We start from the raw sequence: 16,689 nt of genomic DNA, 5'->3' as shown, positions 1-16,689 counted from the left end.
TTGTCAGAAGCTACAACAACACTTAGTAGCTAGGAGACGACTTCTTGGAATATTACCAGAATGATTCTTCTGGATTTTTCATCCCCTCCTCAAAGAGCCCTCTTCCCTTCTCCACTGTGTTTCAGACACTGTTCTGTCCTTTAACTCCGAATTTGCCAGTGGTATCCGGTATTCCTCCATTTGGGATCTTCCTACTTGCTGGAGGAGTCGGGTGTATACACTTAGTAAAAAGAAGAGGAAATCACCTGCCTTCAATTGGTTTTTACTCTAAGTAAGTTGCCAAGTGGCTACTTTAACAATAAATGTACGTGCTTTCTTCAATCTTGATATTTCTATATTTTTGCTTCAATCAAGTCTGTGATCCAAATGAGGGGGAATTATCTATATTCTGCATTTTATTACTGCTTCGCTATACCATAAGAGTTTTTATTCACACAGATACACACACACACACACACAGGGAGTTTTATCATGACTTTATTTTCCACGGTAAAGAGTAAAGGTGGGACTTCCCTGGTGGTCCAGTGGTTAAGACTTTGCCTTCCACTGCAGGGGCTGCGGGCTTGATCCCTGGTCGGGGAGCTAAGATCCCACATGCCTCACACCCAAATAAACCAAAATATAAAACAGAAGCAGTATTGTAACAAATTCAATAAAGACTTTAAAAAATGGTCCACATCGGACAAAAAAAAAAGAGTAAAGACGTTTACAAGCAACTTGGATTCCTCATCTCAGCTGAACATTCAGAATCTTTACATTTTAAGTCAGACCCAAACTTAGGCCAGATAAAGAGAGGTCTAGTGGTGTGATTTGATGAGAGCTGAGATATTTTGTGCCAAAAAACTCCCGCCTTAACCTCTACCCATTCCAATGTATGCCTACCTTCCCACCTTGGCCTGAACTTGGTGTTAATCCATAAAAGGTCACCACTAAAATGTAAATATGTCATCTGGAGTAATAACTCATCCAGCCATTAAGTTTTATTAGCATACTAGAATAAACTTATCATATTAACCTACAAGTCACTTGATATGACTTTAAGAACATAGTATAGTATATTAAACTTGGCTGATGGGACAGAAGGAAGAGAATGGTCTACAATATAAGGCAAAGTCTGGGATAAAAGGAAAGCAGGGGGTCCTGGGGGAAGGGGGACAGGGGAAGGATGTCAAAAGAAGAAGGAATAAACACATTTACCTAGAGCAACCTTGCCCAGATGATGAAAAAGCACTTTCGCTTTTGAGTCTCTGCTTTTTTGAGATGACTTAAAATATGGTCATTATTTGCCTGAAATCCTCCAGGAAACTTTGAATTAAATATGTACATATTGTACTAGTTATCTTAGAAATGTGATTGGGCTGCAATTATGTCAGTAAAGCTCTAACTACCAAAAGAAAATTGTACGGCATCCTCTATCATGCCTGGACAAATTTAGATGATTGAAAGCATAAACCAGGCCATATTTTATACTACTTCGATGTAAAGCAAAGGAGGAAAACTCTGAGTTCACGCGTGCTGGATGTCAAACAACTTTGGGCTTTGTAGTGGAAGTAGCACGCTCCCTGGGGGAAATGGACACTCGGAAATACAGTAGCCATCCTGCCACAGCTACACAAAGTCAAAAAAAATGGTCCACTGGGTACTGTAGAACTCCATAAGGTTTGAAACAACCCACCTTGTAAGTCAGTTTTTCTGGAAATGTCAAACATTGTGCACTTAACTCTTTTAGCTACGGAAGTCTTCCTCATAATTCTCAGGCTCAAATGATGGGAAACTGTGGATTTATGGGGGGTGGGGTGGGTATGTATAACCAGAACAACAGCAAGCACAGCATCTTGTCTCTTAATACTAGGAATTTTCAGACTCAATGAAGCTCTCTTAATTCTAGGACGTACTAACAGGATCCTTCATTTTACGAGACAAGCATGTCAAAGTACCTAGGATGGTACCTTATATATACTATGTGCTTGACAAGTGTTTGTAAAATATGAACCCAGGAAAACAAGAAGATTTTTAAAACACATCTCTCAAAAAACTTCCATCATTGGGATCTTCAAATAATGCAACGCCAGATTATTTCTCTCCCCCTCTGACATTCTATCAAACTAGATGATATAAAAAGGATTCGATGAACACTGGAGTGACACATGTGTGAGCCGTGTGATGCCTCCTAGTCTATGTACATCTTCTCTTATGGCTGCTTTTCAGATCCTTTTCTTTCTCATTATTTTTCTCGTGCTCCATGTATTCTTTTACAGGGCAAGAAACTACAAGACTTCTCAGTTCTCATCACCCACCCCGGCAGGGCTAGAGTTTAGGAATTCTAATTCACTCAAGGTTTCTTTTAGGATTGCCAGATTTAGCAAATAAAAGTATAGGATGCTTGGTTAGATTTTAATTTCAGATAAACAATGAATAATTTTTAGTATAAGTATGTCCCATGAAACATTTGGAATGTACATCTACCAAACAAAGAAAAATTTAGCTGGGCATCCTGTATTTTCATCTGGCAATACTAATTATTTGATAACATCATAGATTATGACTTAAAATTTAAAACTTTACAGGTAAGGATCCTCAAGCATGGTGATAAAGAGATTGGTGTAACTCAAACTGACAGTAGCAGCCTTAACAACTACCTAGACCTCTAAACCCCTAGTCAAGAGCTCTTCAACAATCTTGCCTCTTTGTAAAAGCATCTGGTTAAACTTATCCACTTGCCTTTATTTAGCTGAGTACATGTCATTACTAGCTTCCAAGGGTAGAGGGCATTTTTTTTTTTTTTTTTTTTTTTTTTTGCTGTACGCGGGCCTCTCACTGTTGTGGCCTCTCCCGTTGCAGAGCACAGGCTCCGGACGCGCAGGCTCAGCGGCCATGGCTCACGGGCCCAGCCGCTCCGCGGCATGTGGCATCTTCCCGGACCGGGGCACGAACCCGTGTCCCCTGCATCGGCAGGCGGACTCTCAACCACTGCGCCACCAGGGAAGCCTGTAGAGGGCATTTTTATTACACTGAATGGTTGGTTCTGCCCCTGCTCCCACCATTATAACAAGGCCTTTTTTTGTAATAAACTTGGTAATCAGTTAACTATTACCTTCGTCATAGCACTTCTGATATTGAATTACAATTGCTTCTATACATATATTTCTTTCCAACAAGAATATGTACTCCATGAGGTCAGGAACTCTATTCATCTCTATGTGCTCAGTGACTAGCACAGGGTCCTGGTGACAGTAGCCTCTCAATAAAGACTCTAAAAATGGTGAAACAGTTCAAATAAACAGATACTGTTCAAAGTGAAAGAGACAGCTTTCAGTACTCCCAAATAAAGATGGGAAAGCCAGAGTATAGATCTGTCCTTGAGGTCTACATACTTGGAATATCGAAAAGCACTCTTTCACAAAGTAATCCTTGATGCTGTGATGGTTGATTCTGTGTCAACTTGACTGGTCACAGTGTGCCCAGATTAAACATTATTTCTGGAGGTGTCTAGGAGGGTGTTTCCAGATGAGATTAGCATTTGAATCAGTGGCCTTAGGAAAGTAGACTGACCTCCCCAAAATGGGTGGACATCATTCAATCCACTGGGGACCTGATTAGAACACAAAGTGGAGAAAGGAGGAATTTGTCCCTTTTTCCTGCCTCACTGTTAGGCTGGGACATCTCATCTCATCTTCTCCTTCCTTCCGACTAGGGTTTATACCGTGGGCTCCCCTGGTTATCAGGCCTTCGGACTCAGGACTTGAGATTGAATCTCACTACTGGGATTGCAGGACTTCTCAGATTCCATAATTATGGGAGCCAAGTCCTTATAATAAACCTCCTGCTGGCTCTGTTTCTCAGGAGAACCCTGACTAATACAATGCCATTGTTGGAATAAATACACACTACATGGGCCTTGATGCTAATCTGATATTAGAAATATTTCCTCTATGACAAATGACAGCCAATGTTGAAGGTTAGTAATGCACCCCTAAAGCACAGCAAAAAAAAAAAAAAAAAAAAAAAAAATCTGGATTTGAACCCAGGTGTCTCCAATTCTAAGCCCATGTGCTTAACTACCTGCCACTCTGTAGGGGTCCTACTGGTGAGGTCACATCTCAGTGGTGCCTCCAGTTGTTGGATATTTCAATATCAGCTACTCCTTGGAATGAGAGGCACCTAAATTATATCAATAGTTTTCATAGATAACATGATCGCTTCCTGGCTTAAATAGCTTTTTTTTTTTTTGCTGTACGCGGGCCTCTCACTGTTGTGGCCTCTCCCGTTGCCGAGCACAGACTCCGGACGCGCAGGCCCATCGGCCATGGCTCAGGGGCCCAGCCGCTCCGCGGCATGTGGGATCTTCCCGGACCGGGGCACGAACCCGTGTCCCCTGCATCGGCAGGCGGACTCTCAACCACTGCGCCACCAGGGAAGCCCCTTAAATAGCTTTTTAATGTATTTATTCTTTATGAAATTATCTTTTAGGAGGTGAATGTGTTAATGCATCTGCTTTACCCTGCATCTCTTTCTGGTTGGGTAACAAATAATACAGATCACATTTTCATTTACTCTAACTTGAAAGGATTCCAATTTAAAATAAAAAAAAAAGTAACACTGTAGAAATAGAATCACTAATTGAATTTCTAAGTATAGGGAGATTTTTGCTGGTGTACAGCTTGCATTTAATTGTAACTGAGTTTTACTCAAGTCATTAAAAAAAACTTTCAAATTCATAAATCAAGTGAATTTTAAAATATGTAAAATACAGGTACACTATTTAGATTTTTTTCAAGTCCCATTTTAAGATGACTATCTAATTTCTTTATAAACCACCTAACGAATTTTCTATTACTCTCTGCTTGATGTATATTTTTGCTACTAAAACTCATAGTTAAGTTTACATCTATTTTTAAATCTCTTATAAAGTAGATCTTCTAAAACTTGTTCAGAGAAAGAGAGACAAAATTTCTTCCCTATTTCCACAATGATAAAGTTCATCAGATTTTAGATTTTAGATTTTCACCCGATTTAGTTTCAGATATTCCAGGCCTTACTTTCACATCAGTTCTCAAACTTTAGTGAACATCCAAAGCACCTGGGATGCTTATGGATTCCGACTTCTGGCCTCCATCTCCAGAGATTCTGCTTTGGTAAACGTGGGGTAAAGTCTCTAAGTCCCTTTTAACAATGGGGGTGATTCTGACACAGGTGGACCAAAGACTTCATTTTAAGAAACTCTTTTCTGTCCCCCACTATGGTACTTCACACAAAAATAAAATAAAATGAAGATTAATGTGCTGGTTCTCAACACTGGCAGCACATCAGAATCTCTAGGTCTGGAGCCAGGCCAAGTGCCTTAGGTTTGGTCTAGAGTCAAGGCTGAGAACTACTGGCTCAAAAAATATGAGGAATGACTACAGGGTACTGTGACACAATTCCTTAGGTTGCTTGTAGAATATGTCTTAATAAGCAAACCCTGTATTTAGAAGTAACAAAGGCAACAAATAGGCTTTTATTAAATTTCTTCATTTTTTCATTCCTTAGCAACTTGTAACAGGAATAGGTGACTCTTGGGGTGACCACCCACATAGGAGAAGCCATGTTCTCCCCTTGGTGTCCAAAAAGACTGTGAAGTTTACGAATGCTTTTACGGCAGCAGAGTTTGCCACCCTCTGCATTCCATAGTTTTCTGATCTAACAGATTCTTGTGGGTGCTTCAACAGCCATGGCCAGCTTGGAGGACCCAGCCAGCTCCTTGCTCAAATATCAGTCCCTCAAATGCCCTGGAAACCAGGAAAGCAGAGTTCATTCGCACCGTCAGCTTTGTTACCCCTTCCGAACTTCCGGTTGGATTATTTTGTATTAAAATAGAAAAAGTGAAAAGGTGGAATCTTCATTCACTTCCACACAGAGCAGTAAAACCCCACTACCGTGATGAGATGTGCCAAGAGAGATCCACATGCAAAAGCATTTAAAAAAGGAAAGAAGTCGACTTGCAAAGAGGGTTTGCAAAGGAAGCCAGCCTTTAGAAGTACCAGTTCAAGGCTCCACTTAATTTGTCAATTCAGCGAGACAGGGTGGCCCTGGTTTTGTTTGTTTACCTCAGTATTCTTTACCTCAAAGTATCCTTCTCCCTGACTATGAGACATGACGTATATCCTTCTCCACCACTGCAATAGGGAGGCAGATGTTATGGGGGTTTCTCCTCAAACCTACGTGTGCCTATTACACTGGTTATTGTAATTTTGCAATTTTAATTATACTCCGTAAAATGCACTGTGTGTGTGAAAAGAGTTTGCTGTTGTTGTTGCTTTAAAACTAATGCTTAGGAAAAGGTCTTTGATAAAAGCAAATTAAAATATTTTCTGTAACCATATACCAATATAAATTCCAAATGGATTAAAGATTTAAATGTGGGCTTCCCTGGTGGTGCAGTGGTTGAGCGTCCGCCTGCCGGTGCAGGGGACACGGGTTCGAGCCCCGGCCCGGGCAGATCCCACATGCCGTGGAGCAGGTGAGCCCGTGAGCCACAACTACTGAGCCTGCGCTTTAGAGCCCGTGAGCCACAGCTACTGAAGCCCGTGCACCGTGCTCCGCAATAAGAGAAGCCCATGCACCGCAACGAGGACCCAATGCAGCCAAAAATAAAAATAAAAACAAAATAAAATAAAAAAGATTTAAATGTAAAAAACAAAATCATAAAAGTACTTGAAAAAAAGCCCTTTGGAGAATTGCTTTACAACCTGAAAGTGGGAAAGTCTTTTCTGACTATGAAGCAAAATCTTACAACCATAGAAGAAAAGACTGATAAATTCAACTGCATAAATGTCAAAAGTGGGCATGACAAAATATCAAGCAAAAATAAAAGACAAGCAACAGACTGTGCAAAAACATTTGCAGATTGTGTATAAAGGGTTAATCTCAACATATTAAAAGCTCATAAAAATCCATAAGAGAAAGACCAACAAACAATAGAAAAGAGAAAGGGTAAAAATTCATAGAAAAGGAACAGTAATTGGCTCTTAAATACATAAAGAGATGTTCAACTCCACCAACAATAATAGCAACAATAATAATAGCTCAAACATACCATGTGCCAGATACTAGTGTAGCTCTTTACATATGTTAACGTATTTAATTATTAAAACAACCCTATAAGGTAGTTAATATTCTTTTCAATAGAGGCATAGGAAATGGAGGCACTAAGAAGGTAAGAAATTTGCCCAAGGTCACAGAGCTGGTAAGCGGTGGAGCCCAAATTTAGGTGCTCTTAAGCATTATGCATACTTCCTTTCCTAATAAGAGAAAAGCACATTAAAGCCACATTGAGATTTTGACAATTTTTCCCACTCTCTGACTGACAAAACTTTCAGTTTGATAATACTGTATACTCTCTAGGCAAAGTGGAGAACACAGGCACTCAGCTACACCGCTGGTGAAGTGAAAGCAGTTGCAATACCTACTGAGGGCAATCCAACAGTGGCTATAAAAATTACAAATGCATATGCTCTCTGATCCAGCAATCCCACTCCTGGGAATTTATCCTACATATATAATCGTGCACATGCAATATGACATGTTTCTAAGATCATTATTCACACAGCATTGCTTGTAATAGTAAGAAAAATTAAAAAATCGCCAAATGTCCATCATAATGGCATAGCCATTCAATAGAATACTATGAATCTGTAAAAGGAATAAAGCAGCGCTCTGTGTACTGATATGGAATGATTTCCAAGATACAGTAAATGCAAAAAGCAAGGTGCAGACCAGTGTGTATAGTGAGCTGTCTTTTGTACAGAGAGAAGAAATAAGAATATATATTCATTGTGTGGGAAGGGAGCAAGAAAACACGATTCTGAATTCCAAACCTGAGTCCATCCTCAAAGGAAAAGCCTTAGCCTGATATCAAAACATTGACAAATAAATATACCTTATGTCTTTTAAGTTAAAATAGAATGATAAAATATGAATTCACTCTATTCTTATGCATCTCTAGCCAACTTTGTCAATGAATCTGATCATGGTTTGTTGTATTTAAACATGATGCTCCGCCTAAGGGACCCTACATGTCATGGTGCCCAAGTAGGGTGACCTAAGTCCCTGTGCTTCTGCTTTGCACTTTCTCCTTTGTTTGGACTCACATCTCTCTTCATCAAACAGAAAAACTTATTATCCAAACTCTTCCTTGGGTCTTCAGTGACACTATAAACATACAGAACTCACCAGAACAAACTGGTTTTTCAAAAAGGCACTGTTTCGGGTTATCCAGAGAAAATATATTTTGTCACCCTTATTCTACTGTACCTACCGAGGTGGCCAAAATATATTACTATACCATATTTCTCATAATAGATTGTTTTGTCTGACTTCTTAAAGTAAGCAAATATATCATTTTGCTGGAAGTAGCCTAAATCACACAACTTTGTAAATATTTTATTAAAAAAATAACAATGCTGTTATTCCTCCACATAAGGTCAACTTTTTATAATTTATGCGATAAATTATTTATTTTAGAAACTACCTTCATACAGAAAGAAGTAGACAGTTTGTCACTTAACAAATCTACTTTGTAAAGTCTGCTAATGTAGGAAGAAACTCCAAAATATCTTATCTGTCTAGAAAAGAATTTTTGAATTTCTTAAACAGAGGAAACTAATTATTTGGCACTGGACTACACATGCTCCTTTCTGAGTGAACTTCAATGCATTTCAACTTCCATTACCTCAGATATAAAGCTCAACAGCATCTTAGCCAATGTGGGTCAACAGAATGTAGAAAGAAAATACCTCTACATGTTTCATTAAGGATATGTCTACAAATATGCTATAATTGTACGCAAACAGAATGCCATTTTTTATTTCAAAATTGTACTTAGAGAAGGTTTAAATACACAGCATTTTTACCATACACTTGCATCTGCTCCACTGGAGAGTACAATGCCATTGTCCTTAAAGATAATGAATCACTTTCTGGTTTAAAGTATTAACACTTTAACAGTACAAAGAAGAAAGTGCTATTAACAAAGAAAGTGCCACAAGAATTCAGAACCAAAACACAGTGTTCCTAGCTGAGAGAATCACAGATAAGGGGCATTATATTTTGGACTGTTGTCCTGTAACTATACACTATCTTACCTTCCCACAATAATTTATTACTTTAATCTATAATAAAATATGGTATGGTTTTATTAAAGTCGGGCTTGAGCACGTGACTTTCTTCGACCCATGGGATGTGAGTAGATGTGACACTACTAAAATCTTTAAGCATGCTTGCTTTCACACTTGTGCTGTTTCAGGTAGTCATTAGACCCAGTGAGATGAGAGACGTATGGAGCAAATCTGACCAAAACAAACTCTAAAGCAAACACAGCCAACCCACAGTCTGAAACAGAGCTGCCCAGCTGAGCCCAGCCTGGATCAGCCAAACACAGCCAACCTGTAGACTGTTGGCAGTAGAATACATGTCTGCTGTCATAAGCCATGGAGATGTTGGGTTTGTTTGTTATGCGACATTATTGTGGCATAAACTGACGGATGATGGGTTTTGAATTGAACATAAATATTTAAATGTAAATATGTGAAAAGGAGAAAAAGGGCTTCCCAGGCTGAAGAACCACATTAGTAAAGACATCCCATTAATCAGTCATTGAGATCTGTCATTCTTTCTTTGCATTATTTCTTCCAATCTTCCTTTCTTTTCATTCTAACTGCTTTGACATCTTTGAAGAGGATGTTGAATTCATCTTCATATCTCACCTACTACTGTAAGTGTCTCCAAAGGAGTCTTTTCACTTAGTCTCTTTAAACTACCCTGTCCATAAAAGCCAGATTCATGGTGCTAAAGAAACTGAGAGTGTAAATTTCCTATTGAGAAACCTTCGACACAACCCTACGCAGACTGAATTAATTTGTTGAGCTATTCTTCATTTCACTAAACATCTTTTGAGTACCTACTATATTCTAGCATTACTACCAGATGTATGCAATAAGAAGTCAAAATCAGACATGGTCCCAGCTGAGTAAGGAAACCAGCTATTTCACAGCTATGAGAAAAGACCGTGATTGCAATGTGCAGAGAGCACAAAATCAGGGAACATAGCACCCCATGAACTCTTCTTGAAAAATCACTCTACTAAAAATTTCAAAACAAACAAAAAAGAATGACAAATACTAGATTCACTGAAATAGCAGACAGTATTCAGTACTTAAGATTAAACAACTATTAGGATTTTCATAACAGAATGTTAGAAACCTTGACAATGTCAAAAGAATAGCTAACAAAAACTGTCAGATGAGAAAGAGGAAGTGGGCTAATTTTTGTCCTCTTCTCTTAGCATGAAGGTAGTTTCTAAAATAAATAATTTATTGTATGAATTATAAAATGTTGACCTTATGTGGAGGAATAATAGCATTGAAGAAAGGTTTGTTTTACGCACATACACATCAAGAAAAGTCTGGAATGATACATATCTGATACTATCAATGGTTATTTTTCAATAGGAGGTGATCGAGGTGATTCGTTTTATTTTTAGTTTTTTTTTGTATGAGGACATTTCATTTTCATTGTACTTGCCACTGATCTTCCTTTCTGGCAGCAAGGTAAAAAAGAACAATGAGGTACATATTTTTGGTGTCTAGTAAAAGAAAGCAGAACAAAATTGTCTTGGAAGAAAGAGAGAGACCAACAAATGTTAGTTGAGTAGCTACCATATGCCAACCACTCTATCATGTATTTCTTGCAACTCCATGACATTTTACTAGATCATTTTTCAGACAAGGAAGGCCAGGTAAATAATGTGATGTGGATCACAAAGCCAGTCAGTGACAATGGCCCAGTGAGAACCCAAGTCACATGACCTGAAAGCCATGCTCTCCCTCGCCAATCCTCTCCTTCCCAATTTCTCAATTCTAAATCTAAGAGAAGGTAATCTCATTTATTCTTTTAAAATAAATAAAGTGTTCAGTTGCTGGCTCTGTAAAAGTATGCAGTTAACCACAAGCTCACAATCAAGTTGAATCTGAACGTCAAAAGAATAAGTTAATTAATTATGTGATAGCACATTTGGACTACTGATACAGTTTATACCAGGACACTACCATGACAGAAAAGCGCCAAGTCTAGAATTATTAGAATAAATGATGGGAAACAGAAAGTTATGTAAAGCATTTCTTAACCCAAGCCTTTTTTTTACATTAATTTGCATTCTACTAACTTTGACGATTCTTATGCAGTGGTAGCAAACGTTGTAAAGAAAACAATTAAAAGCAAACAAAACTTTTCAACAGTAGCCTACTGAGCATTATAGTCTCTATTAAAACTATAATTGTGTACTCTAAATACTCCCAACAGGACAGTTTGCAATTCAAACTTCCTTTTGAAATTAATTTATTTTCTCATACTTGGCAACTAATGATGAATATAATAAACTAAGTATATCTCTACTTGACATATTACATACAGTATAAAACCTACACAAACACATTCTTTTCAAAAGGCTGAGATTAATAAATTAAGTATGTTCCTACTTTAAATAAACAGGGACCAAGATGTAAAACATAATCTCAATTAACTGTAATAATTAGTCACTCTTTATAGATCAAGCTGGCCATTAGCTAGTTACACACAGATGAGTATAATGAGTATAAATAACCAATAGTCACAAAGTCAGTTTTTTTTTTTGGTGCCTCTCCCAACACTTACAGTTTGTCTTTTCTCATGTCTTCCCTTATCCATTCATTCATTCAAGCAAAGTTGACTGAGTAGCCACTAAGTGCTAGGCAACGTGATAGGCTAGTGATTAAGAGACAGGACAGGTGCTCCTCTGAGAATTCACAGTTCATTGGAAGAGAGATGTGTAAATAGCTAGTTGTAAATCAACTTACTAAGAGCCACAGTAGAGCTCTTAAAGGATCACAGAAGAGAGAATCCAACTAGTTGAAGTTACCAAAGCAGACTTCACATAGGGGTTGGCCTTTGACTTCGAAATAGGAGGAGGAGGCTTCTGCCAGGCAGAGAAGTGGGCACAGAATGCATGAAGCAAGGGAAAAAAGTATAGCTTTTAGAACCACGACGGTTAGTACAGGTTGATCCTCAGCCAGTAACACATAAATCATTATTTGCTACTATGCAAATATAAATATCCTATGGCCAAAAATATAGCTTTTTTAAGTGCTTCTCCCATGTCCTACGATGTCATGCTCTCTGGAGAGGAGGGACCTATAGAGACAGAGCAACACTGCAGGGAGTTTAGGATAAGAAGAGGAAGGATAGGCTTTCCATGGACTTCCCCTGCATGGGAAAGTCCTTTCTCCTCTGAAAATCCTCCTGCAGTCCATCTCCCTCTACTTAAGTCTCTAACTCTCCCAACTCAGCCAAACTGCTCGAAAGGGTAGTTGAATCTCAATATCTCAGTTCCCATTTACTTATCAACACAAGTAATCTGGATTCCACCCATCACTATCCCATCAAACTGCTAGGACTAGTGACTTACTGTCCATTGTATACCTTTCAGTACTTACGCATCTTAATCCCTCAGAGGAACCTGGCACCACTGACCGTTCCTCTCCTGCAAGTTGTATCTCTATCTCTGGGCCATGTACCTCTCCAACCGTACCTCAGACTTCATACCTGGATCTTTGTCCTCTCCCTGGCTCTAATATCCCCTTAAATCTTCTCTTGTTTGGTCCTTTTCTTCCTCAACACACTTTTCCTCTGTTACCTCACATAATGGCTTCAGAATCATCCACTCGCTGATGGCCCCAAGCCTATACTTTTAGGCCAATCCACTCTAGAAACCCACATCCAAATTTTCAACTGTCTACACAAATCACCTGCAGATCTGCAAAACCTCTCAAACTGCCCAAAATTGAACTCATTATCCTCTGTCACCTACAGCTAAACCTACTAAGATGAACTCTTCTCCGGCATGGAAATCTCTTAAGTATTTAGAAAAAAGAGCACTCAATCCTCACTAAGTCTTTTATTACCAAGTAACTGTAGTGTTAATTATCCAGAAGTCAAAGTTACAGTAATTTCAAACAGAAAGAAATGATAAACCTGTGAATAGTACTGAGAAAAATAAAGTTATCATGGAGTCAATTAGCATAACCTCAAAGAAAGAATCAGCTACCATTTACCTAGGGTTCCTCATTATTATATGTCAACATAAGGTAATATTTATGTAATGATACACATTCACATTACAGTGATTTTAGGTAAAGAAATAGTATTACCTTTTAAAGATAAAATATGGCTAAGCCCCATTGAGAGATGTTGTTCAGAACACAGAGAAAAATACCAAATAGTCATCTCCAAAATGAAAATATTTATATGCATTTATTAACCATGAGTATGAAGGATTTTCATATTTCAATTACTTAAATTCCTGATCAACATATACAATCGCTGATTCCTAATGGAAAATATGCCGGATAATGAATATAAAGCTAACTATTATTGAAACTAACCATTTCCAAATGTCTTTTAATTCCTCATCAGTAAAAAAAAAAAAAAAAAATGAGCAACACATATCTATACATTATATTCAAACAGTGCTTTACTAATATATTATATATAAAACCCACACAAAATAAATATATGTTTTTTAAAAGGATGAAATTAAAAATTAGACGTTCTATTTTCTTCCCATGACTCAAGGGCTAGTAGACATTCTTCTATGTAGTCCACTGGTATAAGCAACTATTACCCCCTAATCTTCCTCCTACATTTTCCTCTGCACACGTTCCTCCAATCTCTGCCATGTACTTACATAGAGTCTTGGTTCTTATTACCAAAGATAGCTTAATTTCCCTTCTACCTAAATTCATCAACATTGCTGGCCCCAGTCAATCATTACTTAAACTTCTCAATTACCTTCTTCTCCAAAGGCTATTTCTCACAACTTATTAAAAAGCTGACATTTTTTTTTTTTTACTCAGAATTTCAGTAGCCAAAAGAAAAACCTGAAGATGATGTAAAGGTGAATGGCAATACTATTTTCTCTCTGTAACACCCAAGAATAATGTGAATGCCACCTCCCATTAGAACACTCTGCTTTCAGAGAATTTTCTTATATTTTTCATGTACTTTGGCTTTGCAAGGGCGGCCAATCAAATGGAAAACTGGTACAAAACGATGCAACTTAGAGAAAAAAGGTCTGACAACTTCAGTAATGCAAATGTAGAGCTCCAATCACCCCAATTCAAAACTAGCAAACAAGCCCGAGAACAAATCAAAATCAATAAAAGTACTATTTATTTTTCATTTAAATTGATTTAAGACATACTTCACCAGTTTAAGAAGGACCGAGTGCCAGCAACAGGATTGGCATCTTTGTGGCCACATCAGTACCTAAATTACTCTGTAATTCTCCCAAGCTGTAAAATAAAGCCTAAATCCATAAAGTCGGTTGGCATCTACTCATATCCAGAACTCTTAAATGACAAATATTACCTAATCCTTTTTTCCTAAATAATGCTATACATTAAGTACATTACTGCGTTATCGGGGACATGGAATGTATTGTGTAAAAAGAAGCATTTCCTATTTCTACCTTAATGTGCAGTTATTTGGCTACCAATCCCTACTTTTAATTCATTTTATTTCACCAAAATGAGAAAAGGTATTTTTTCTTCTGCAACAATAAATATTTATGTATAGTATAACCAAGAAATCTCTTCAAAATTACTTTGATCTACCCCTCTGACCTGGTCATCAAAAAACGTTTGTTACACCTGGATACTCCTATGCTTCAGCTCATGTTACAGTTTGCTTTAAAGGATTAATGGTCTTAAAATCCACTAATGTTTTGAAAATTTGACAAATATGAAATATCTACTCAGTGTTTCTAGTAAACCCATTTAGCTGAGTAGACTATTTTAAATTATAACCTCCTGTTTGTTTAATAAAATTAAGATTGTAATATAGAAATATTTTAGATGGCAATAAATCAAAGCAGTTAACTTTCTCTTTTTTTTTAATACTAAGAAAATAATGCAGGCATAGGTGATGAAAATGTAGCTATTTGACTAAAATATATCCCCTGTAAGGTTTTTTTAAGGGTATAATAATTTTGATTTTTGCCAGCAATCTAAGCTTAGTAAATAAGCTTCTGCTATATATACCTTGGAACTTTATTCTCAGTCTGGTTGCCTTCCTGATTACTAAGTCTTTCTAAATTAGAGCAAGCAATTTCTCTTTGTTTTACCTAATATTTGAAAATGGCAAAAAAATCCCCTGGGTCACTGAAAATTATCCTTTCATTCCAGCCGCCTGTTTCAAGTCAGTCAAAACATTCCAGACTTCAAAAGGAGGCTCTGCCTTCTTAGGCCATTTTGGTGTCCCTCTATGGTTGGCCTAGGAGGGATCGGTTATTTGGATAAATTAATTTCTGGAGCCTGCTGGCCTTCTAGAAGACCTCAATGTCTGACTGCAAATTAGTTCTACTGAACATGAAGAAATCCCTGGACAGGCTAAAAGAAATAAATGGTGATAAAATCTAATACTACAATGTTTGTAATGTGATTTTATTCTGCTATGTAGCTTGTAAGCACAGTTAATGTTGAATTAAATATTTTAAATTTTTCAAAAAGGGCTGTAAAAGCAGAAAATCAGATCAGGATCCAAGTCACAGCAAAAAAAAAAAAAAAAAAAAGGCTAAAAGCCAACTTTAAAATAAAACTTCCAGCAGGAATCTTTTATGAGAACAAACAAAAATGTCCCAGTTTTCCACAAAATCCACTATATTTTTACATTACAGATACAAAACCCCTAGTCGGCCACCCCTCCTCTGAGACAGGAAGTCATGCAGTTGAATGGTGCTTTAGTGGGCCGTGAATAAACTGTGAAGCAGCCCCTGAGTACCGACTTGTACAAGTGCCTTAGGAGAGCTTATCCTGAAGGAAGAGAAGTCCCTGAGCCAAAACTAACAAACAGGGCCCCTCAAGCGGAACAATGGCCCAGAAAACTCAGCAAAAAAGAAAATAAACCTCGTTGGCAGTTTGTTTTTGACTGTTAAGAGCTTAGCTACAACTATCAAGATTTTTAAGAAGGTAAGAAATTTCACACATAAGGCCTTCTCACAGCTGCTTGAGAGTTTATAGTGCAAATGTATCATCTTGTCTTGCCATGTCTAATCCACTTTAGGAGATACTTGTATCTTTTCTTTCCAAAGTAAACAGAACCACACCTCAGAGAAAGAGATGAAGAAAAGCTTCCTTTCCTCACTTCCACACCCTCAGGCCAGAGTTCAGCTTGAGTAAACTGAATCTAGTTCCTAGTCAATTTGTGCTAATTCTATCAAAGAGGTAATGAAGATTAGAAATAAAGACTGAAGCTGGGGACATTTTTTTTTTTTAGATCCCAAAGTATATACATATAAGATAAATGAACCCCAAGTACGGTATTTTCAAGAATTTTTAAGAAATTCACTAAAAAACGCACATCAGGGGGCTTCCCTGTTGGCGCAGTGGTTGAGAGTCTGCCTGCCGATGAAGGGGACACGGGTTCGTGTCCCGGTCCGGGAAGATCCCACATGCCGCGGAGCGGCTGGGCCCGTGAGCCATGGCCGCTGAGCCTGCGCGTCCGGAGCCTGTGCTCTGCAACGGGAGAGGCCACAACAGTGAGAGGCCCGCGTACCGGAAAAAAACCAAAAAAACAAAAAAAAAAACCCGCACATCATTCTAAAATGTACATAAGGAATTA

General features: G+C 37.9%; 1 protein-coding gene across 8 annotated transcripts in view; it reads right to left on the bottom strand.

Annotated features, from left to right (window-relative positions):
* EYA1 (EYA transcriptional coactivator and phosphatase 1) overlaps positions 1-16,689 on the bottom strand; it is a 329,500-nt gene that overhangs the window by 286,582 nt on the left and 26,229 nt on the right. The gene's annotated exons all lie outside the window — the stretch shown is intronic.

This window comes from Grampus griseus, assembly GCF_964374135.1.
Source record: "Grampus griseus genome assembly, chromosome: 17".
NCBI lineage: Eukaryota > Metazoa > Chordata > Mammalia > Artiodactyla > Delphinidae > Grampus > Grampus griseus.
This window is presented reverse-complemented; position numbering and strand designations above follow the sequence as displayed.